The 25,000-nt window shown below is 38.1% G+C and overlaps 1 protein-coding gene across 2 annotated transcripts in view; it reads left to right on the plus strand.

The window, feature by feature from the left end:
- Window positions 1-25,000, plus strand: part of LOC122805502 (putative methyltransferase DDB_G0268948) — a 113,640-nt gene that overhangs the window by 1,016 nt on the left and 87,624 nt on the right. The gene's annotated exons all lie outside the window — the stretch shown is intronic.

Below are 25,000 nucleotides of genomic sequence, written 5' to 3' on the forward strand. Positions count from 1 at the left end.
GTCATAACTCAGTCCAGATAAATGGAATAAAAATAAGGACATCTTAAAAACTAATACAACCCAGCAAGAATAAATGAAGCAATATACATGTAAAACATATACTGGGAAGAAAGCAAATGGCGACCATGTCACTGCTCAATGGATATTATTTTGGATTCTAACTGCACAGGCACATTTCTTCATAGTTAACATTTGCTTGTATGTCATCTTATTGTAATGTACTCAATTTGGACTTTGGGTGAGTCAGCTATGCACTATATAGGAATTTTCTCATCTCCCCCTCCCTTTATCCACCCTGGATTTAGTATCAGTAAACAAGTGAATGTGAGGACAAAGTCTCCAATGTCAAGTGCAGCATGCCCTACAAAACTGATAACATTTTGACTGCTGTTGCAATAATTTAAGTATGTTACATTCTTGATCAACTGTCATCAAAAAGTTTCTTTACAATCTTTGGTTTGAGATCTATCAGAGGGTAAGCCATAGAAATACATTAGAGATGTTTTAAGTTCTAGATTCAAATAAATTCTGGAAACACGGTGAGGAGTCATTAAAAATACTTTGAGCAAAGCTATATCAAGAAGAAGGGAGATAACTCCACTCCTGTGAAACAGTGGGATAAAGCCACAACTGAGACTCAGATAACTTGTGTTTGATTAGCAGGCATGGGAGCTAGAAGAAGAGAGGTGGGAAGATGTCTGTGAGTGGTACACAACTCACCTATCCTGGGGCAGAGAGGTGACGTAGCTGCTTGGGGGACATCCATTGAGAATTCTGGGCGATGCAACCATTAGAGTCTGTACTAGAGGGATGTGCTGCTATGGTATGGCCACATAGATCATGGTGCAGTCACATGGAGAAGCTTACATGGTATTCTCTGGGAATGTCTGTCAGTCAGCTGTACTTTTATCAGGTGCCAAGCAGTGACGAGAATTTTGGCTAAACAATTTTCTCCAACGGTGGAGTTCTGTATTTGCTCTACTGCTTTGCAACCTAGGTATATTTAAGTTCAGAGGGTATGATAGGTATTCCCTCCACATGGGAGTGCAGAGGAGCTTGCTCCCTGCTGACAAAAGCTTACCTTTAAGGTTCACCAGAAGTTATTTCATCTGTTTTTTTTTTTTTTTTTTTTTTTGCACTATCATTGCTTGATGAAAGAGTTAGCAGTTGATTGACATGAATCCTCATCCCCAAGAACTACAGCACTAATGTCCCCAGGAAACTGCCAAATGGATGTTAGTCACTACTAGGCATTGGGGTGGGGACCCTGATGTCTGCCCAGACAACATCCCCATAATCAGCTGTTGCTTCATGGAGGAATGAATGTGCTGGTGTTTTCTCTTTTGTCCGTGAGGAATGAATGGGCTAGATAGGTCATGATCTGAGGTAGATGATAGTTGTCAGGCAGATGGGTTAAAAACACAAAATGGAGGGAGTCATGTTGCAGTATCTTTTTTTAATTTTCTAAATGTTATTACGTAAATGGGAAGAAGGAAGATGGTTCATTTCCGTTTTACATATTCTACCGTAGTTTTAGTTTTCAACCATGAAGTTCTCAGTGTATGAGGAAGAAAGGTTTAAGAATTGTATTCAAGGTAGTCCAAGTCTTTGGAGTAATTAATTAACATTGCTGAATTTATTAGTGGTGGTGTTGGAGGTAGGGGTGGGAGTGCAGTGGAGGAAAATTCAAAGCATACTGTCTGGTTTTGAAAGTTAGCAGAAGATGAACGAGTGCTGTTTGAAATGAAACTACACGCTAATATGCTAGTGACCTGCCATGCAGATGAAGTTATCTGACCTTTGTTTGCATTATGCAGTTGTAACATCTACTTTCAAAACATAATACGAAACAATGAGACAGACAAGAAAGTGCTGACAACTCTTCCCTTGTACTTACAGAGGGAGCAATAGTACGCAGGAAACTAAATCACATGATCTGCATACAGTACAGTGCTATAGGCAGCGTTGTTGTAAAGAAATGGTACCCAGATGTTATACACCCTTTCTCAGAAATGACTTTCATGAGGTAGATTTTTATACCAGCATTAATTACATATTATACATTTGTACCATTCTGTTGCTTTAAATTATAAGATACTTTTTTTATCCTAGAAAGCACATTAATCTTTCTGGTCTGAATTGTTTATATATGAACCTGCACTGATTTCAAATTGTTGTTTCCTTTCACAATATTAAAATTATCAAACTTAGGAACACAATAGAAGAAATTTTGCTAATTTTTCACAACAAAAATACAATGTTGCATTTCAGTAAACATACTGGCAAAATACTGAGCTGGATTCTGTAGTGCATATCACATGTGAAGGACTTTGCAGACTGGGGCAGAAACTTAGAATTGTGTTAGCTGATGCCCCAGATATTCCATCACTGAGAAACTCTGACTGCAGTTAAACCCGAAGCTGTCTCTGTTTTTTTACTTCAGAATATCTCTGGTTTCATCTCATTAGACCTGTCTGGACATCTGTCTAGATACTCCAGGAAGCTTTGTCATGGACAAAGTTTGCTAAGCCTGAGGTGATGCTATGACTGAACACACACACACACACACACACACACACACACACATATATATATATATATATATATATATATATATATATATATATATATATATACATAAATATATATATATATATATACATAAATATATATATATATATATATGTGTATTTTTTTAAGATTTCACATGGTTGATATGTTTTGTATTTTACCTTTTAAACTTAGAATGTAATTAACATTTTATGTAGCTTGATTTGTTTTATTTTACTATGGTTGGCTGTTTTTGTCATATGATTTACAAAAGGAGGGCTATTTAAACTGAAATGATTTTGTAACTTGGTGTTCTGAAGAAGTCTTTTTGCTACAACCTGATGAAAGTGCTTAACTATTCATTAAACTAAATCATTTCTCTACTGCTCTGAGTTTTGCTCCTTGTTCCAGCTTTGCATTTTATTATGTAAAACAACCACATATGAAATACCATGCTGGAAAATATTTCTTTCAGTGATACAATCACTGATTGGTAGTAACAGTTAACTTCAAGACCTGAATGCTTTTGATATGCACTCTTTTTACTGAAAAAATGTGTCACAGTGTTCCTCCATATGGAACTATGTCAACATTGCTTCTCTTTGATTACTGCTCTGATGCGCATTGCATATAGCATTATTTTGAATATTTCCTCTATTTGTGCATACATTCCTAACAATAAATAACACAGATCATGATCTTTCTTTACACATAACTGTACCTAAAAAAGCTTATGTTCTTTTCAACATCTCTTTTGTCAAGTTGTTTTCTTTATCAGTCTTGTGGCTTTAAACAAGCCTTGTATGCAGCTATTCTTATTTCTTAAATGACAATCTCTTTCATTATGGCTGTTCTTTTCCAGTCAGTATCTCATAGCAACTTCTTTGAATTTTAGTACATTTCTGAAACTCTATAAAATTATTTTATTTTGTGGACAATTGTGACATAATCCAGCTAACATGTAACTCATGTCCATGCAGATCTTTCTGGTCCTGCAAGTATGAACTACTTAGCATGTCTCGTATATGTATCTGAGTTTTTGACTTGTAACACTCTCAAGTTTTATTTCTTTAAAAATAATAACTTTCTATGCAACCTTAGTGGTATCTTGTAAAAGTAATTTCTAGAATATAAACTTCAGAGTATGACTTTTTAAAATGCTTTGCAATGCTTATACTCTGTTCTTGTAACCTTTCATCATAAATATATTGCTGAAGTATTTCATCGATAGATACTTTTGCCAGCAGCTCAGTTTCTATAAGAGTATATATTTTCTGACAGTTGACAAACTCTATTGAGTTTTGGATAACTGGTTTGTCTTCTTATAGATAACTGCATCAGTTCTATTTTATCTCACTTCACCTTGCAATTTGAGTGGCATCTTCACAGCTCATTACTCTAATATTAATTCTCACTCTTAAAATTTAATTCCTGGCTTACTTATTTCTGGCATATTGAGGATAAGCTTTGAAAGATACTATATTGTATCTTGAAATCTCATAAATAACACTTTTATCCCCTGATTGAGACAACAGTACTACTCATCTAATTTCCTTTTTATCTGTTTTGAAGCATTCTGAAGTTAATACACAACACGCATATCTCACTTCTATAACTGTGCAATTCCTGTTACTCAACTTGAAATTATGTTTCTGTTCAGTAACTGTCTCTTGTCATGCTCTTCTCTGGTCACACTCAAATCAGTACATAATATCACTAACCTTACAGTTCACCCAATCAGTAAGTTCAGTCTGTTTCTTAACCACAGCCATGCACTCCATTATGTATATTTGCCTTTCAGTATTAACTTGGAGAGCAAATGGTACTTTTCTTGGTGTAAGCATGACTGGTGAAATAACAGGGTTTACCCAGATATGGTGCCCTCCTGGTAAATATCCCAGGCCAATTAATATATAATCTTCACAGTCATGATTTATGACATTACCATTTATATGCATATCATGAATTATTTTCACTTTACCATGTTCTGATAAGTCAAATTACTTACTGTAGAAGGAGTCTGTGATAAATCTACCTGAACATTAATCTTGTACTACTTAGGTCTTATATTTGCAAGATAGCAATTCTGACCTACTTGTATCACATGATAGCCAGAATAAGTGAACAGCTTTGCATATGGAAAGTTGTAATTTATTTATTTATTTTTTATTTTACATTTGTTGACCGGGCTAGTCCAACTGGATATATTTCCATTTTCAGTAGAGGCCCGGGGAGAAAAGCTCCAGCATAGCTCAAAATGAAATATCAAATTATAAAACACATTAGAAAATAATAAAACACATAAAATAGTAAGTATTTAGAATAAAGATGAAAGGTTTTTAAAAAGTACAATAATAAAAAGGTGAGTATAAAGTCATGTCAGTCACATAAACATATGATATGAAAGGATACACTAGAGTTCATTGTAGTTAACTTAAATATTTGAGGTTCTAAAAGTTTACAATGTCCAGATTTAGAATACAGAGAGGTATATAGATTGTGATTAGATATCCATAGGCAGTAAGAAGATAAAGTAGGATAGGTAGTAGATTAATCAGGGTTCGTGCAGGGGCATAGCCAGAGATTTTAGGTGACGTTTGAGTTTTTGCTTAAAGAGTGACAGAGAAGGTAGTAGTGTTAAGTCGGTAGGTAGAAGGTTCCAGTGTTTCCCAACAGTATTGGAGAATAGGCTGTCACCTGACAAGTTATTGGACTTACTTATGCTAACACGTAGTTTGCTAGAGGAGCGTAGGGAATTTAGATTATTATAAGGAGTAATTAGGTTGGCAAGTATTGGAGTATGATTTGGTTTGTAAAATATTTTATGAGCAATGGTGAGTTGGGAATAAGTTATCATGTTAGGGAGTTCAAGCCAGTCTAGCTGGTTAAGGTTCAGACAGTGGTGTGTTGAAATGCATTTCCAGTGGCAAATCTGGCAATATTGTTGTAGGAGTTAGACAGTTTGAGAAGATTATTTTTCTTTAGGTTAGTATAAATGGGAGAAGCATAGAGAAGAGTAGAGACTAAGTGAGAGTGGGCAATAGTGGTTCTAGCTATGGGAGTTAAGAAGGGTTTAATTCGATATAAGGAGCCCATTTTTCTGTTCACTGTTTGAATGGTGTTATTTATATGGTTATCAAAGTTGAGGTTGTTGTCAATTGTAACTCCTAATAGTTTGGTAGTAGGATCAGGAACGATGAGGGTACCATTGTTAGACTTAATAGAGAAGTTTATGGGAGAGGACCTATTGGTAGGTGTGAAAAGTAGAAGCTTGGTTTTTTGGCGTTTAAAAGGAGACAGCGTTTCAGGAACCAGTCTTCTACTGAGTTGAATACTTTCTGAGTTAGAAAGTATAGATCAGACGTGGTGTTGGCAGAACATATAAGTGTGGAATCATCGGCATATTGAATACAGGTGGCTTCAGGGACTGCTATATGAAGGTCGTTGATGAATAGTGAGAAAAGAAGAGGTCCTAAAATGGAGCCCTGGGGAACTCCAAGGGTGACTGGTAGGTGGGATGAAAGTTTGTTTTCCCAGAGAACTGCCTGCTGTCTATTGTTAAGGTAAGACTTGAACCATTGTATGGCTCGTGTGTCTAGAGCAAGAAGTTCAAGAGTATTTATAAGCAGTGGATGGTTAACCATATCAAAAGCCTTTGAAAGGTCGATGAAGAGAGCAGAGGAGAGGGTGTTATTATTACGATTCCTATATATGGAGTCAGTAAAAGAGAGTAGAGCAGTGGTAGTGCTATGAAATGGCCTAAAGCCATGCTGGCATTTAGCCAGTATGTCATGTTTAGTAAGGTGTTCTAATAGCTGGTGGTGAATGCACTTTTCCATGATCTTTGCTAGAGGTGATAGCAGGGCTATTGGTCTATAATTAGAGTAATCATAGGATTTACCTCCTTTATGTAGGGGCATGATGTGGCAGATTTTCCAGATGTCTGGAATACTTCCTTCATAAATGGTTCTGTTAAGTAGGATGGATATGGGGAAGGCCATAACTTTGGCTGCTTTTGTAAGTATTCAGAAGGCAATTGGTCGGCTGAAGGAGTGCTAGGTTTAAGTTTTAATAAGATTCTATAGATGAAAGTGGTTGAGATAGGCTGAAATGTAAATGTAGGTAATGATCCAGCTGAGGAAAATGGGATCCTTCTGTTATCAGTTGAAAGCTGACTAGCTAGGGATTGTATAGTTTCTGTAAAATAGGTGTTGAAGTTGTTGGCTATTTGAATTGGGGTATTATGATCAGCATCATGAGGGGCTGGTGTACTAGAGTGGCCAGGGTTAAGGAGCCTATTAATGTTAGTCCAAAATTTTTGAGGATTGTTCTGGTGTGTTTGTTGTAGCTTACAGTAGTAGTTCTTTTGTCGGAGAGTATGGCTTTTTTAGTAATGTTTCTTAGCTGTCTAAAAGTTTGTTGTTCAGGGGAAGTTCTGTTAGTTCTCCATGTAGACCAAGCTTTATTTCTAAGTAGAATTTTTTGTCGCGTTTCTTTTGTAAGCCAGGGGGCTGGTTTGGATTTTATTCTAATAGATCGTTTAGGTGCATGCACATCTAGGATTGCAAGGAATTTGGAGTTAAAATATTTGACAGCCTCCTCTAGTGGGAGTATTTTAGAGGTTTCCAGTCACATGCTTTGAGTTCATTTTGGAATAGTACAGGGTCAAACTGTTTATTAGTTCGTGAAATCCTGTAGGTAGGGGTGTTGAAAATGTCATTTCTTTGTCTTATAATATAAGTTAGAGTATGATCGCTTAGATCATCTGGTAAAGTTCCTACATTATAAGTATGGGGTTGTTTATTTATAAGTATCCAGTCTAAGGTGGTCTCTTTTTTAGTTGGTTTGTTGATTCTGGTAGTTGAGTTGATAGTTTGAGTAAAGCCATTGAGATTAATATGTGCGAGAGGGTTATTAGTGTTGAAGGTTTTCCAGTCTGTGTTAAAATCACCTAGAATTATAGTTTCTTGTGGGTAAGTTGAGGATACCCAGCTAAGAATATCTTCTATTATAGTGTTGTTATTACCAGGGTAGGTAGATACAAATCACATAGAGGATTTGTTAGGATTGATTTGAAGTTTGGAGATGAGGACTTCAGCCTTGCTAACCATAGGTGGGCTATCATTTATAGAGGAGATCTGTAGGCCACTTTTATAGAGAAGTGCTACTCCCCACCCTTACGTTTTATTCGGTCTTGTCTCAATATATTGTAGCCAGGGGATAATTTCATTATCCTTAGTTCCAGGTTTTAACCATGTTTCTGTTAGGCAGAAAATGTCGAAAGAGTGAATATGAAGGAGAGCATGAAGGTGTGCAATTTTGTTATTGATACTGCGGATATTGAGATGTGCTATAAGTAGAGAGTTGGAGATTTTGGTTAAGGTTGGCAGGTTAGGGAAGTCATGCAGTGAATATTTCCTATAGATGCATTGGTTGGGCCAGGATTAGGATGTATGTCCCCATCCTTTAAGGTAGGGCTTTGTGTTTTAGATATTGGGTTATGTGAGTAGTTAATTAGAAGTTTCCATTTTTTTATTAATAGGTTGTTATACTTAATGTGTGCATATCGATGGTATTGAGGTGATGTATAGCAGGGAGTAAAGATTATGTTAATATGTGTAAGTGAGTGAGAAATATCAAGAGTGGTTGTTTGTTTTGGAGGGAGATTGTTGAGGGTGAGATTGGAGTTTTCAAAATAGGTTAGGAGATAGGCTGAGGTCAGGACAGGTAAATATATGGATAAGATTATTAAGTAGGTTAAGATAACTTTTCCAGTAGTATACATATTGTAATATCAAAGTATACTGATATAAATATTTATATATATATATATATATATATACACGATTACAAATGAAAAGGAAGAGGAGAGAGATAAGATAAAAAGGACTAGTGGGAAAAACTGAGACTTAGGTAGAGGAGGGTAGTAAAAATGGGAAGCAGTACTATAAGTAGAGATAGTAAAGAGGAGGGTGTGGTAGGTGAAGATAATTGTTTGGAGTGATTAATTGGTTAGAGGAGTGAGGGGGTGCGGTGTAGGTAGTATAAGAATAGGAGCACTGGGGTGGGTGGGAATTGGGGTAGGGTAGGGAGCGGAGTGAGCCGAAGGAGCGGTGCAGACACAGACAGGTTTAGAGGAGAACAATCAGTGAAGAGGGAGGTAAATCTAAGGTTAAGTAAGGTACCTAGGGGTTAAATCTAAGGTAAGGTTAAGTAAACTGTACTAGATTTGTGCTAGATTTAGGTAAGGTACCTAGGGGTTGAGAGATTAAGTTAGCAGAGTGGAAAAGAGCTGGCTAAGAGCTGATAGAGAGACAAAGAGATAGGTTCAGGAGTAGCAGAGGTAAGATGAGAGCAGAAAGGGTTTCAAGGCTATTATCTGGGAGCAAGGTAGTGAAAGAAAAAGGGTAAAATGCCTTTCAGGAAAGGTAGGTAGGATCTACCATAAGGGTATTAGAGAGACTAGATAGAATGGTTAAAGCAGGTAAGGTAAGGTAAGCAGGTAAGGAAAGTACAATTTACTTAAAGGGGTTTAGAGAGACTGGGGGAGGTAGGGGTAAGACAAAAGATAAGTAATTTACAAGCAGGGGGAGAGTAATAGGTGAGAGGTTAACAAAGGTAAATGGGAGCGAAGTATAGAGCCAAAGTAGGAGGAGAGATTATTACAGGCAGGGGGTATATAATAGAGACTGTGGCTGCTGATAGTCCTGCAGGGAACGCTTACTTAAATAACTACAGGATTATATTACAGTTTAAGTCACATAGGAATATATGTACATACTTTCAAAAGACAAGTTCCTGTATCTCAAGGCAGAGAACTATGGGGAAGACAAGTCTTTATGTCTAGTTCAGTCCTGTTTCAGGAGTAGGTAGTTCAGGTATCAGTGTTCAGGGTTGACTCTGGGCTTCCAGTATTAAGCAGGATATTGAAGCTGGGGGATGTATACAGGCAGAAGGGTTGCTTGTTTCAAAAGACAAGTTCCTGTATCTCAAGGCAGAGAACTATGGGGAAGACAAGTCTTTATGTCTAGTTCAGTCCTGTTTCAGGAGTAGGTAGTTCAGGTATCAGTGTTCAGGGTTGACTCTGGGCTTCCAGTATTAAGCAGGATATTGAAGCTGCGGATGTATACAGGCAGAAGGGTTGCTTGTTTCAAAAGACAAGTTCCTGTATCTCAAGGCAGAGAACTATGGGGAAGACAAGTCTTTATGTCTAGTTCAGTCCTGTTTCAGGAGTAGGTAGTTCAGGTATCAGTGTTCAGGGTTGACTCTGGGCTTCCAGTATTAAGCAGGATATTGAAGCTGGGGGATGTATACAGGCAGAAGGGTTGCTTGTTTCAAAAGACAAGTTCCTGTATCTCAAGGCAGAGAACTATGGGGAAGACAAGTCTTTATGTCTAGTTCAGTCCTGTTTCAGGAGTAGGTAGTTCAGGTATCAGTGTTCAGGGTTGACTCTGGGCTTCCAGTATTAAGCAGGATATTGAAGCTGGGGATGTATACAGGCAGAAGGGTTGCTTGTTTCAAAAGACAAGTTCCTGTATCTCAAGGCAGAGAACTATGGGGAAGACAAGTCTTTATGTCTAGTTCAGTCCTGTTTCAGGAGTAGGTAGTTCAGGTATCAGTGTTCAGGGTTGACTCTGGGCTTCCAGTATTAAGCAGGATATTGAAGCTGGGGGATGTATACAGGCAGAAGGGTTGCTTGTTTCAAAAGACAAGTTCCTGTATCTCAAGGCAGAGAACTATGGGGAAGGTGTTTTGAATTTTGTAGCAGACATTACATCACATTATATCACAGTGTCTGGTTTAAACATCACAGTTTACTTATTTTAAGTTTCTTTGCCTAGATGTCTTACTACTTATTGTATTTCAAAATGTCTGCAGTACATCTTGCACAGTGTTTGCTTTTTAAATACTTTGCAAATTTGTTTCTTCTACTTTGCATACCTATGCAATTATTTATTTTGCCACAGATTTTATATAACTTAATCCTCAAAGGCCTTTTTTTCTTTCTCATGCTTATAACCACATTTTATGCAAAACATATGAGTAACACACTTTTCATGCTTTCATGGCTCTCTTTTTCATTGCATTTGTACTGATTTTATTGCATGTGTTCTCACATGTAACTGTAGTTACATCATATTCTCTGGTTAGCTTTTTGACTAAGGTAATGTAATTTCATTCACTGTACAAACATCCAGTGCTTTATAAAATGTAATCTTATTCTTGTGGAAATCTACCTCACATCTGATTATTTTAAAGGTCATACACAATTCTTTCCTGTACCAGGAAATCATGCAATTCAACTAGCTTGAAGTCTTTGATTTTGCTGTTTATTTCAATAACATAAACATTGATGCTTTTCAGTAGACTTTGTTTCATTTTCCTGAGGAGATAGAAGTCACTAGCAGTTTTTTATAGCTTACCAGAATTCTGAAATGTTTGCCTCATCACTGCAGTACTCTCTCTCTCTCTCTCTCTCTCTCTCTCTCTTTCTCTCTTTCTGTCTTCATCATTATTTAAAATTCAGAGATATTCTAAACTTTAAATAATTATTCCACTTTAATATGCAGAAATGTGCTACAATGTATATTCTCAAGCCTTTCTGATATTCCTGTCATAAACAGGAACACATTGAGTTTCTAAATGCACATTTTCACATTCTTGAACAAATTGTCCACAAGAGAGAGGTACTGTGGAAGTTAAGTAGCTGCACTACATCTCAAATGAATGAAACAAAATACCATGATTCATTTTCATACTGTGTAACATTTGACTTCAGATTATTAAGAAATAATAATATGGACGTGAGGAAATGTACTGCCACCTCTTCCAACTTTACTTATAATCCACACAATGGTACACAGAAAATTAGACCATGTGGTTGACATACCGGTACTCCAAACAATGTTAAAGTCATCAATTTTTTAAAGATGCAATACACATAAATTTCAGCAGTCATGCTGCTCTTTAGATAGTGCTAATGTTTATAATACACACACACACACACACACACACACACACACACACACACACACACACATACACACACACACTTAGATACAAAAGAGATATTGTCCTTCCATTGCAACACATTATTTATTATGTTATTAAGTTATTTTATCTACTGCAACTCTTAATAATTACTAGTGCATAATATATAGTTTAAGTTTTAATCTGAGGTCATCTCCTAGTGACATACAACTTATAAATGGGATTTTTCCGGTGCACCTGTTCATGAATGGTTACACTTTGTGGACAGTCTGTAAGCATCCATACTTTTAAACCACTCAAACTTCAGAATGATGAGCATGTGTTAGAGATCTACTTTTCTTTTCTCATACCTGTTTAAAAGACTTCCATAAACCCTTGGATATGATTTCAAGTAGGCTAAGGGCTTTGCTGTGTAATCACAGTTATATCTCTGTATTTATTGCATTATGCGGAATTGTGTTTTCATTTAAAATTTTATGGATAAGATTCAGTGTATAGTCCAAACTGCACAGAGCTGGTGAAAGAAAAATGAAATAAAAGGTTACGTACCATTTCAGCAATAGCGGCACAGTATAACTTGCAACACAATGTGATATGACTGTGAAGAGCTCTAACTGCGTGAGTTGTAGAAGTAGAACACTAGCTTGAGGTCCACTTAACTGACTACATTGCCTGAGAGTAAATACCTCAACCTTATACTTCCATAACTTTAACAACATGAAAGAGTTTGCCTTGTGATGACAAAGCCAGGTAATGTTATATTTCTTTTTTAATAGTAGATTATTTTTATCCAAATTGGGATCTTCTGTGTTTTATGGATTTTTTTCATTTTAGTTATCTGTTAATTTTATTCTTGTTTTTCCCATAATGTTTAATCCCATTTCATATTATAAGGCTAATGCTGTGACACTGTGATGAGATTTATAAGTAAACATTGTGGAAAAAAGATTAGATTCCGCCTGCCAACTTCCTTATGTCTTTACTGTGTAGGAACTTCATATGCAAATACCAAGAGGTGTGTAGCCTTCAAGGAGTTTAATGATGCCACAAATACCTTTTTTTTTTGTAAGAGTCAAAATGGATCTCATGGGAGAATGCCTTGTAACGTTAGAATCAATGCCTTCTACCATCAGGCCTTTTCATTCATGTGAAAGGAGAAAGAACGGACACAAAAGGAATCCAAAGATTAAGTCATCATGTACAATACTTCTAAAACCAATTATTTATGAGCCAGCATCCTAAATGGACTTTGGCCATCCTTTCCTGCACTTGTGGTTGCTCTCCCAGTGTCTGGTTAGGCCCAGGAGTTTGCAACAGTTCTAGCTTATCGTAAGTTGTCTGTCCTGTTTTTGGCAATCCCTTGATACTGCCCTTGTCCTTTTATTTGCCTGCTCTTTTCAAAAGACTCTTATTTATACTCAAAGACCGAGTCTTATCACCTGATACTGGCAATTAAATCTTTATCCTTCCATGAGTCTCTGGTCTTTAAACCCTGGCTGAGAACTGGCTAGCATCTACTTCCCTCATACGACATATGTTTAAGCACCATAAACTAGCTTTTGGATGACTGTCCCACCAACACTGGCCTGACTGATGCCAGTGCCAACTGCACCTGTCCTCAAGCATTGGTTCCACCAGTGGCAGTCATCCTGCAATTAGTTTTCTGATGCTATATATATATATATATATATATATATATATATGATATATTATATTATATATAACATTATATTATACTATATCATATATTATATATTATATTATATATTATGTTATATATGATTTTATATATATGTTATAGTGATAGTCCGTTATCACTGGTAGGGTAGGCATCTACACCATCAGCATCTGCTCAAAAAAAGCCATTCATATGTCAAACCAGTGGTGGCTCCTTCACAGTGTACTCATGTTGTGCAGGAGAGTTCCTTGATGCTCTCTTCTCAACACCAATCAATCTACCAGTTGTAGCCAGTGTTCTTATTTCAAGCAATGGTTTTCCACCCCACTTTGGCTTCATTGTGGTAAGCTACACCTCTCTGCTAGCTGCCAACTTCCCATTCTCCATGCAGCAGGTAAACCATTCCTCTGCCTTTGCTCTAGTGGGATGACCCGGTAGCACCCAAAAAAGTAGACTCATCTTCCTCTAACTCACTTTCAAAAAAAAAAAGACCAAAAATGTGCCTTAGCTGGACCAAACATTTTGCATCTCCTATAGAATTTGATGAGTTTTAGAAGGACTTGAATGAGGTTAAAGGTGGTGCTTCTTCACCCACATTTTCCTTTGATGATTCCAAATCTGGGGCATACTAACATTTTATTTATTTATTTATTTATTTATTCGTTTACATAGTTACTAAGCCCTGTAAGTGGGTTGGGTAGAGTCTGTGAAAGGTTTAAGTAGGTGCACTACACCTTGTGAAAAAGGAGAGGAACTAGTGGCAGCTAATCATCAGCTGTGGGGAGTGGTGGGTAATCTAAACTTCAGCTCCCAATCTCCATGGTAACCTGAATCTATAGAATTGGCAGCCTGCTATGTATGTCCTGCTGTGAATGTGAGACAGCAAGCTACAGACAAAAATGCTACTTCGTAGGATATTCACAACCATGACCTGTAGTGCTGCCTGCTGTGTCTCTGAATCAGTGCTGGAGGTCACAGATACATGGAGCGTGGACCAGGCTGCATTAACTCCCCTAAGGAAACTGAAATGGTGTTACATATTCACATCAATCCTATCTGGTAACATCTTCAGTGCCTGAGTCACTACTAATAACAGGCTAGTCTGAAGCACAGTTAGGGCTTTGTTCCTCTGCAGTATGGAACATGGATGTTTTAATTTATTTATTTGTTAGCCATATAAACACACTAGAAATACTTCCTCTTTTTATGGGCAACTTGGAAGCAATGTCAGATTAAGTGACTTGCTTAGAGTTACACATTAGACAGAGTCTGAAAGAATTAAACCCAAGATCTAAGGATGTAGCTTATTAACAGCTCTTATCCTTAATCCTCTGCACTAAACTGTCAGAGTTTAATCGACAGACTGATTGACTGATCCAAAATAAAGGGAGTGGCCCTCAGATAATTTTCCCTGTCTTTAGAAAAGGTTACAATGAGCCTGCAGAGTCATGGAGGAATCCTCGTTTGAGTATTTGGACCTGTAGTGATAATTTTAATGTCATAGTCCTGCTGTGAGGCCCTTAAAGACTTAATCCTGGAGAACTGTGAGAAGCTGATCTCAGTCCCCAATGTAAATAGGGTCTTTGATCCATCCAAAGATTTCATATAGAGGCCTAGGCTGAGGCATCAGAAATAGCCCTTACTGATTCTGCTGTGCTAATAAAGAGAATCCTGTTTCTTATGTAACTATCCCCCATCTTTATTTGTGGGGGGGTCTTGGGATCTGGATCATTTCGAGTTGCACAGACATTGTACTTTTAGAAAGACTTATGAATTGATACAGTATGTGGAGCTGGAGGATATGTTTGATACTGAGTTCAAGGAAAGCTCAGTACTCAGGATGGCACTACCAATGCTGACAGTTCTACAATGGCCTGAGTAGTGCATGGTGCTGAAGATGATTCAGCAAGCCAGCAAAATCTGACACTGCAATGAAGTGTACCAGTATTCATGGCTATGTTTACTCCATTTCATTCAAGGGACCTGAAGCTGATGATCTGGTAAAGGATGTGAACAAGCAGGAACATATCATCTCAGCTGTAAGAGTACAGCTCCACAGTTCTCAGTGGAATGTCTCATCTCCCAGAAGAATCCAGTATTACTTAATTCTGCTGGAACCCACAGGGCCTAAAGCATGAGATCTAACAATGTAAAAAGTAAGCATCCTTGGCTGGTTTCAGTCAAGGGTATAAACCAGTGGCTAAGGTCCTTGTCATTTTTCAAATTAGCCACAGGTAAGACCAGAATGTCCAGCAGTATGACTCTGTGGGTGATCATCTTTGGCTTTGGATATAGGTTGTTGTGGGCTAGTGTCCCTTCCATGTGTCAGAATAATTTGTTACCACAGGCAATGTAGGAGTACAGGAAGTCATAGCAAAAGGCTAACAATTGCAGTTCTCATCCGCATTTGTGCCCATTTCCTGCCCTAGATGAACACACACACACACACACACACACACACACACACACACACACACACACACACACACACACACACACCAAAAGAAAAGTGGTAAGGAAGAAAGAGCTGACACTCAGATAGATCCAACAATTTTCTCAGTACCAGTGAAGACATCAGATTTTTTTCACTTTCTTTTTATTACAAAAATAAAGAGCCTTTTGCCAGTACTGCATCTAAGTGGCTTTAACACCTTCATCTCCAAACAGTCCTTCTGCATTGTTACTCTTCAGTCTGTTTTCCTTCTTCTGTCAAGTAAGAGACTGAATATACCTTCAGACCATCAGGACTCCACATCTACACATCAATGTAAGAAGCCAGCTTAGAAGGTTCTTTTACTTCCAAATAAGAGCTGATCAGTTTCATTTCAGAACCTTACATTTTAGACTCCCCATTATATCTCTGATTTTCATTTGGTGCATAGTAGTAACTGCAGCAACAATGTGGCTACAGGGAATAAAAATAGCTCATTCCAGGATAGCTTCTGCTTCAGACCTTCAGATCCATGGGAATCATTTTAAACTATCCAAAGAAGCACATTTTGACTTTATATCCTTAAATACCAAGATGTGTTAGGCAGTGTTATATAAAGAGAGGGTAATGGGCATTTATTTTGTGAATTGCAAAATAGCTCACCAGTTTGGTTCCAGTTTTATTCTATGTCTCAGTTATCTGGAGCTTCCTCATGAAAGGCTTAACATAGGAGTTCTTTGGTGAACATCAAGAGTCCACTAGCTTCAAACTGGGAGTTCTTAGATGCATAGAAAGAATGTCCACATCCGGCATTGTTCATCTGGATTGTGGATAAACTCATTCAACTTGTTTGTGGGGAGAGCTTTTGTTAGATACCATCACAGAGGTAACAGTGATCATGGATGCTTCTTGTCTGGGATGTGCTGGGCACATAAGTGGAGACACGGTCCAAGACTCTGACAAATTTTAAGCCAAAGCTCCACATCAACATGCAGGAGATGGAAGCAATATCCTTGATATTCAGGCAGTGGATTCCTGGGATTGCTGGGCACATAAGTGTTGATGAACGTGACTCTTAATAATTACTAGTGCATAATATATAGTTTAAGTTTTAATCTGAGGTCATCTCCTAGTGACATACAACTTATAAATGGGATTTTTCCGGTGCACCTGTTCATGAATGGTTACACTTTGTGGACAGTCTGTAAGCATCCATACTTTTAAACCACTCAAACTTCAGAATGATGAGCATGTGTTAGAGATCTACTTTTCTTTTCTCATACCTGTTTAAAAGACTTCCATAAACCCTTGGATATGATTTCAAGTAGGCTAAGGGCTTTGCTGTGTAATCACAGTTATATCTCTGTATTTATTGCATTATGCGGAATTGTGTTTTCATTTAAAAATTTTATGGATAAGATTCAGTGTATAGTCCAAACTGCACAGAGCTGGTGAAAGAAAAATGAAATAAGGTTACGTGCCATTTCAGCAATAGCGGCATTGTGTATAACTTGCAACACAATGTGATATGACTGTGAAGAGCTCTAACTCGTGAGTTGTAGAAGTAGAACACTAGCTTGAGGTCCACTTAACTGACTACATTGCCTGAGAGTAAATACCTCAACCTTATACTTCCATAACTTTAACAACATGAAAGAGTTTGCCTTGTGATGACAAAGCCAGGTAATGTTATATTTCTTTTTAATAGTAGATTATTTTTATCCAAATTGGGATCTTCTGTGTTTTATGGATTTTTTTCATTTTAGTTATCTGTTAATTTTATTCTTGTTTTTCCCATAATGTTTAATCATTTCATATTATAAGGCTAATGCTGTGACACTGTGATGAGATTTATAAGTAAACATTGTGGAAAAAAGATTAGATTCACCTGCCAACTTCCTTATGTCTTTACTGTGTAGGAACTTCATTATACAAATACCAAGAGGTGTGTAGCCTTCAAGGAGTTTAATGATGCCACAAATACCTTTTTTTGTAAGAGTCAAAATGGATCTCATGGGAGAATGCCTTGTAACGTTAGAATCAATGCCTTCTACCATCAGGCCTTTTCATTCATGTGAAAGGAGAAAGAACGGACACAAAAGGAATCCAAAGATTAAGTCATCATGTACAATACTTCTAAAACCAATTATTTATGAGCCAGCATCCTAAATGGACTTTTGGCCATCCTTTCCTGCACTTGTGGTTGCTCTCCCAGTGTCTGGTTAGGCCCAGGAGTTTGCAACAGTTCTAGCTTATCGAAAGTTGTCTGTCCTGTTTTGGCAATCCCTTGATACTGCCCTTGTCCTTTTATTTGCCTGCTCTTTCAAAAGACTCTTATTTATACTCAAAGACCGAGTCTTATCACCTGATACTGGCAATTAAATCTTTATCCTTCCATGAGTCTCTGGTCTTTAAACCCTGGCTGAGAACTGGCTGGCATCTACTCTCATCGACATATGTTTAAGCACCATAAACTAGCTTTTGGATGACTGTCCCACCAACACTGGCCTGACTGATGCCAGTGCCAACTGCACCTGTCCTCAAGCATTGGTTCCACCAGTGGCAGTCATCCTGCAATTAGTTTTCTCATGCTATATATATATATATATATATATATATATATATGATATATTATATTATATATAACCTTATATTATACTATATCATATATTATATATTATATTATATATTATGTTATATATGATTTTATATATATGTTATACAAGTGATAGTCCGTTATCACTGGTAGGGTGAGCATCTACACCATCAGCATCTGCTCAAAAAGCCATTCATATGTCAAACCAGTGGTGGCTCCTTCATTGTGTACTCATGTTGTGCAGGAGAGTTCCTTGTTGCTCTCTTCTCAACACCAATCAATCTACCAGTTGTAGCCAGTGTTCTTATTTCAAGCAATGGTTTTCCACCCCACTTTGGCTTCATTGTGGTAAGCTACACCTCTCTGCTAGCTGCCAACTTCCCATTCTCCATGCAGCAGGTAAACCATTCCTCTGCCTTTGCTCTAGTGGGATGACCCGGTAGCACCCAAAAAAGTAGACTCATCTTCCTCTAACTCACTTTCAAAAAAAAAAAGACCAAAAATGTGCCTTAGCTGGACCAAACATTTTGCATCTCCTATAGAATTTGATGAGTTTTAGAAGGACTTGAATGAGGTTAAAGGTGGTGCTTCTTCACCCACATTTTCCTTTGATGATTCCAAATCTGGGGCATACTAACATTTTATTTATTTATTTATTTATTTATTCGTTTACATAGTTACTAAGCCCTGTAAGTGGGTTGGGTAGAGTCTGTGAAGGGTTTAAGTAGGTGCACTACACCTTGTGAAAGGAGAGGAACTAGTGGCAGCTAATCATCAGCTGTGGGGAGTGGTGGGTAATCTAAACTTCAGCTCCCAATCTCCATGGTAACCTGAATCCTATAGAATTGGCAGCCTGCTATGTATGTCCTGCTGTGAATGTGAGACAGCAAGCTACAGACAAAAATGCTACTGCAGGATATTCACAACCATGACCTGTAGTGCTGCCTGCTGTGTCTCTGAATCAGTGCTGGAGGTCACAGATACATGGAGCGTGGACCAGGCTGCATGCTCCCTAAGGAAACTGAAATGGTGTTACATATTCACATCAATCCTATTCTGGTAACATCTTCAGTGCCTGAGTCACTACTAATAACAGGCTAGTCTGAAGCACAGTTAGGGCTTTGTTCCTCTGCAGTATGGAACATGGATGTTTTAATTTATTTATTTGTTAGCCATATAAACACACTAGAAATACTTCCTCTTTTTATGGGCAACTTGGAAGCAATGTCAGATTAAGTGACTTGCTTAGAGTTACACATTAGACAGAGTCTGAAAGAATTAAACCCAAGATCTAAGGATGTAGCATTAACAGCTCTTATCCTTAATCCTCTGCACTAAACTGTCAGAGTTTAATCGACAGACTGATTGACTGATCCAAAATAAAGGGTGGCCCTCAGATAATTTTCCTGTCTTTAGAAAAGGTTACAATGAGCCTGCAGAGTCATGGAGGAATCCTCGTTTGAGTATTTGGACCTGTAGTGATAATTTTAATGTCATAGTCCTGCTGTGAGGCCCTTAAAGACTTAATCCTGGAGAACTGTGAGAAGCTGATCTCAGTCCCCAATGTAAATAGGGTCTTTGATCCATCCAAAGATTTCATATAGAGGCCTAGGCTGAGGCATCAGAAATAGCCCTTACTGATTCTGCTGTGCTAATAAAGAGAATCCTGTTTCTTATGTAACTATCCCCCATCTTTATTTGTGGGGGGGTCTTGGGATCTGGATCATTTCGAGTTGCACAGACATTGTACTTTTAGAAAGACTTATGAATTGATACAGTATGTGGAGCTGGAGGATATGTTTGATACTGAGTTCAAGGAAAGCTCAGTACTCAGGATGGCACTACCAATGCTGACAGTTCTACAATGGCCTGAGTAGTGCATGGTGCTGAAGATGATTCAGCAAGCCAGCAAAAATCTGACACTGCAATGAAGGGTACCAGTATTCATGGCTATGTTTACTCCATTTCATTCAAGGGACCTGAAGCTGATGATCTGGTAAAGGATGTGAACAAGCAGGAACATATCATCTCAGCTGTAAGAGTACAGCTCCACAGTTCTCAGTGGAATGTCTCATCTCCCAGAAGAATCCAGTATTACTTAATTCTGCTGGAACCCACAGGGCCTAAAGCATGAGATCTAACAATGTAAAAAGTAAGCATCCTTGGCTGGTTTCAGTCAAGGGTATAAACCAGTGGCTAAGGTCCTTGTCATTTTCAAATTAGCCACAGGTAAGACCAGAATGTCCAGCAGTATGACTCTGTGGGTGATCATCTTTGGCTTTGGATATAGGTTGTTGTGGGCTAGTGTCCCTTCCATGTGTCAGAATAATTTGTTACCACAGGCAATGTGGGGTACAGGAAGTCATAGCAAAAGACTAACAATTGCAGATCTCATCCGCATTTGTGACCATTTCCTGCCCTAGATGAGCACACACACACACACACAGACACACAAACACACACACACACACACACACACACACACACACACACACACACCAAAGAAAGTGGTAAGGAAGAAAGAGCTGACACTCAAGATAGATCCAACAATTTTCTCAGTACCAGTGAAGACATCAGATTTTTTCACTTTCTTTTTATTACAAAAATAAAGAGCCTTTTTGCCAGTACTGCATCTAAGTGGCTTTAACACCTTCATCTCCAAACAGTCCTTCTGCATTGTTACTCTTCAGTCTGTTTTTCCTTCTTCTGTCAAGTAAGAGACTGAATATACCTTCAGACCATCAGGACTCCACATCTACACATCAATGTAAGAAGCCAGCTTAGAAGGTTCTTTACTTCCAAATAAGAGCTGATCAGTTTCATTTCAGAACCTTACATTTTAGACTCCCCATTATATCTCTGATTTTCATTTGGTGCATAGTAGTAACTGCAGCAACAATGTGGCTACTGAGGGAATAAAAATAGCTCATTCCAGGATAGCTTCTGCTTCAGACCTTCAGATCCATGGGAATCATTTTAAACTATCCAAAGAAGCACATTTTGACTTTATATCCTTAAATACCAAGATGTGTTAGGCAGTGTTATATAAAGAGAGGGTAATGGGCATTTATTTTGTGAATTGCAAAATAGCTCACCAGTTTGGTTCCAGTTTTATTCTATGTCTCAGTTATCTGGAGCTTCCTCATGAAAGGCTTAACATATGAGTTCTTTGGTGAACATCAAGAGTCCACTAGCTTCAAACTGGGAATTCTTAGATGCATAGAAAGAATGTCCACATCCTGCATTGTTCATCTGGATTGTGGATAAACTCATTCAACTTGTTTGTGGGGAGAGCTTTTGTTAGATACCATCACAGAGGTAACAGTGACCATGGATGCTTCTTGTCTGGGATGTGCTGGGCACATAAGTGGAGACACGGTCCAAGACTCTGACAAATTTTAAGCCAAAGCTCCACATCAACATGCAGGAGATGGAAGCAATATCCTTGATATTCAGGCAGTGGATTCCTGGATGCCTAGTGTTTTGGTGTCAATACAATTGGGCAACATACACTAACAAATAGTGATATCCGTTTGTATGCATTATGAAGTGAAGCAGTAAGACTTGATGTGGAGCATTCAGATATAAATAGATTTATGATGATGATGATGTAAATTTTACACTTGTGCAAATAGATTGAGCAGAAACTTGTATTGCCAGATGAATGTTCCCTCAGACTATGCACAGTCAAGAAACAGTCGAGGTGAGGTTGTGTGGTGTATGTCCTCATTTCTTCTCCATCCATTTCCAAATTGTAAAAATTCCTTCTTCCTAATTCCTTTCCTTAGCAGCAAACTCACAGATGTGGTAACTTTACTTGTCTGTAGGGCACACACTGTACTCTTTTCCACTTCTTCCTTAATATCCAAGTTACTCTTGAAATCCAAAAATGTTTCTTGGCTAGGTTAAATTTTATTTTCCCTATTCTGTGAGACTGACATGATTATCAGTAATGTTCCTTGGCTCCAACATTTTATTTAGCTGATTCTGCATATAAAATGTATCCCAATCTCCACATGCTAAAATTAAGAGTGCAGTTGATGCAGTCACAAGAGTCATTTAGTCTCTGAAGATTTAAGATGGTGAGGTATCTTGAAGACATTCTACAAGCCAGCCTCCAAAAATATAAGGAGTACATGGAAGTATTTGTATTGTTTGGGTTTTCTCCAGGGAGACAGACAGATACATTTTCACTCCCAGACTCATTAGATCTGCATCATTTCTGATCTTTGCAATTCAGACCATATTGCCTTTTTTACTGTACTGCCAACATAGCAAATCAAATCCAAGAACATTTAAAGGTGCTGCTGCTCAATGCTAGGAGTCTAAACAAAACCACTCCACTCCCTAGAAATTCTCCCCACCCTAAAGAATTCTGACATCTGTGCAGTCACTGAAACATGGTTTAAATCTGCAGAGAGCACACTGGCATTACAAGGTTATAATGTCTTCCACACATTTAGACCATCTACTACATAGGAACTAAAGGTGGAAGTGTTTCAATTTACATAAAAAAAATATATACTCAAGGCTCATCAAACAGGATGATGCACTTGAGCTTTTCCATATTCAAATTGCCACAAGCAATATTCCATACCACTTCCTTGCAAGCTGCAGGTTCTCCACTATGACCCAGGAAACACATAACATGTATTTAAACTTATTGGAAACACTCACTATCCAGCCCAATACCATATTCATGGGTGACTTTAATTACCCCACTGTTAACTAAGAATCATACATGACACCAAACATACAGGCACAGAGCTTCCTGGATTTTGTAAACACAAACATCCTGGACCAAATTGTCAATACCCCAACCAGGGGTACAACCATAGTGGATCTGGTCGTCACTAATATGGGAGAGTGCTACACACCTCCTAATGTAATGTTTTCCTGGTAAGGTCAGACCACAAAATGGCCTCCTTTGAAGTAAAAATAAAACCTGGAATTGCAGCTAACCCTGTAATATTCAGGAACTATTCTAAAGCTAACTTCCTACACTTAAGTGATAACCTGGGAAAATTTCAAGCCCCTGTACAGCCTGAGAACATGGCTGCCTACACAGAACTATTCACAGAAATCCTATGCAAGCTTGTTAATTGCTGTATAGAGGCAGCTGTACCCACTAGGAAGAAGTACAGAACTAACTCAAAAAGTAAATCCCACTGGTGGAATCACAACATCAATAAGCTGCATAACAGAAGGAAGAAAATCATGGTAAAAATTAAGCGGTGTAGCATCCAACAGGATAAAAGCACTCTCATCAAACTAAACAAAACAACTTGGAGGACAATAAAGTCTGCCAAAAACAAATTTGAGGTATATTTGGCCTCCGAGTCCAAGGACAACCACAGGGCATTCTTTAACTATGTCCACAACCTCAAAGGCAATACACAGTTGGGTGCAGAGCTCATTGTTAATGGAACTGGATGGAAATGGAATACTGAGTCAGAAAATATAGCAGACCTACTGGTTGACAAATTCAATTCCAACTTGACCCTTCTCTCCTTCTCAACCTTTTATTTAGGAAATACCATCAAATATAACTAACTCCCCTGCTATCACTAGGGAACAGATCCTTAATGCTGTCTCTATAAGGCCAAGAACACTGTATCAATGGGCCCAGGCAATATCCCAGTATGCCTTCTAAATAGCATGAAACATGACCTATCAGGCCCTCTGGAATTGCTATTTAACTGTAGCCACCAAACAGGCTTTGTGCGTCATTAATGGAGAACAGCAACAGTCACCCTTCTGCACAAAGGTGGGCCATCTACAGACCCTGGAAACTACAGATTCATAAGTCTTACTAGTCCATATGCAAAGACATGTAAAGACTTATTATGGAAGTGATCAGTAATGACATAGGAAAAGCCCAGACATTAGACACAACCCAGACTGGTTTCATCAAAAGAAGGCCTTGCCTACTCAACCTGGTGGACTTCTTTGAGAAGGCCACCAAGAAAATGGATGAGGGCAAAATGGCTCACACTGCCTACCTTGACCTGGCCAAGACATTTGACACAATACCCCACTCAGGCATTGTTGACAAACTCAGGTGGTTAGGTACAAATCCTTTTGCCACCTGGTGGATAGGCAGCTAACTCACAGTCAGGACCTAGGAATTTAGAATTGGTGAGTTCACCTCTACAAAGAGGCCAGTCACGAGCAGAGTGCCTCATTGATCGGTCCTGGGACTGCTTCTTTTTGGCATTTACATTGCCAAAGTCAAGGTCCTCTGGTTGACTAAATTTGCAAATGATTACAAATTAGGAGCTGTCATTGAATCTCCCCACTTACACAAATGTTTTCCAGGAAGGGCTGATAAAGACAAATAACTGTGTCAGAGTCATGGACTAAAACTAAATGCCAAGAAATGCATAATAATGTTGTGCAGCTTATAAACAAAGGTATTGAATCTAGGTCTGAGGAAGTCCTGGTTCCACTGTATTTTGCGTTTTTCATATCTATCAAGTACAGCGCCCCCTTTGGTATGTCCTCTGCTCCTCTCATTCCCTCCAGTACAGCTCTTTTAAGTGTATACCTTTAACTCCTAGTGGGTGTGGCTTGAGCCTTTAAAAAATGAAGTTTTCACCTTTCACCTTACAGTTCTAACAAATACTCATTGACAGAGGTGAAATATCAATACAATTGTGTTTGTCATCATGTATGCTTCAAGATAAAATATTCTGATACCTTGTATGTAGCATGGTTTTGGTATTATTAATGCAAGTATGAACAAGTAATATTG

The sequence above is a fragment of the Protopterus annectens genome, chromosome 6.part1 (genome assembly GCF_019279795.1).
Source record: "Protopterus annectens isolate FY-2018-M chromosome 6.part1, PAN1.0, whole genome shotgun sequence".
Classification (NCBI taxonomy): domain Eukaryota; kingdom Metazoa; phylum Chordata; order Ceratodontiformes; family Protopteridae; genus Protopterus; species Protopterus annectens.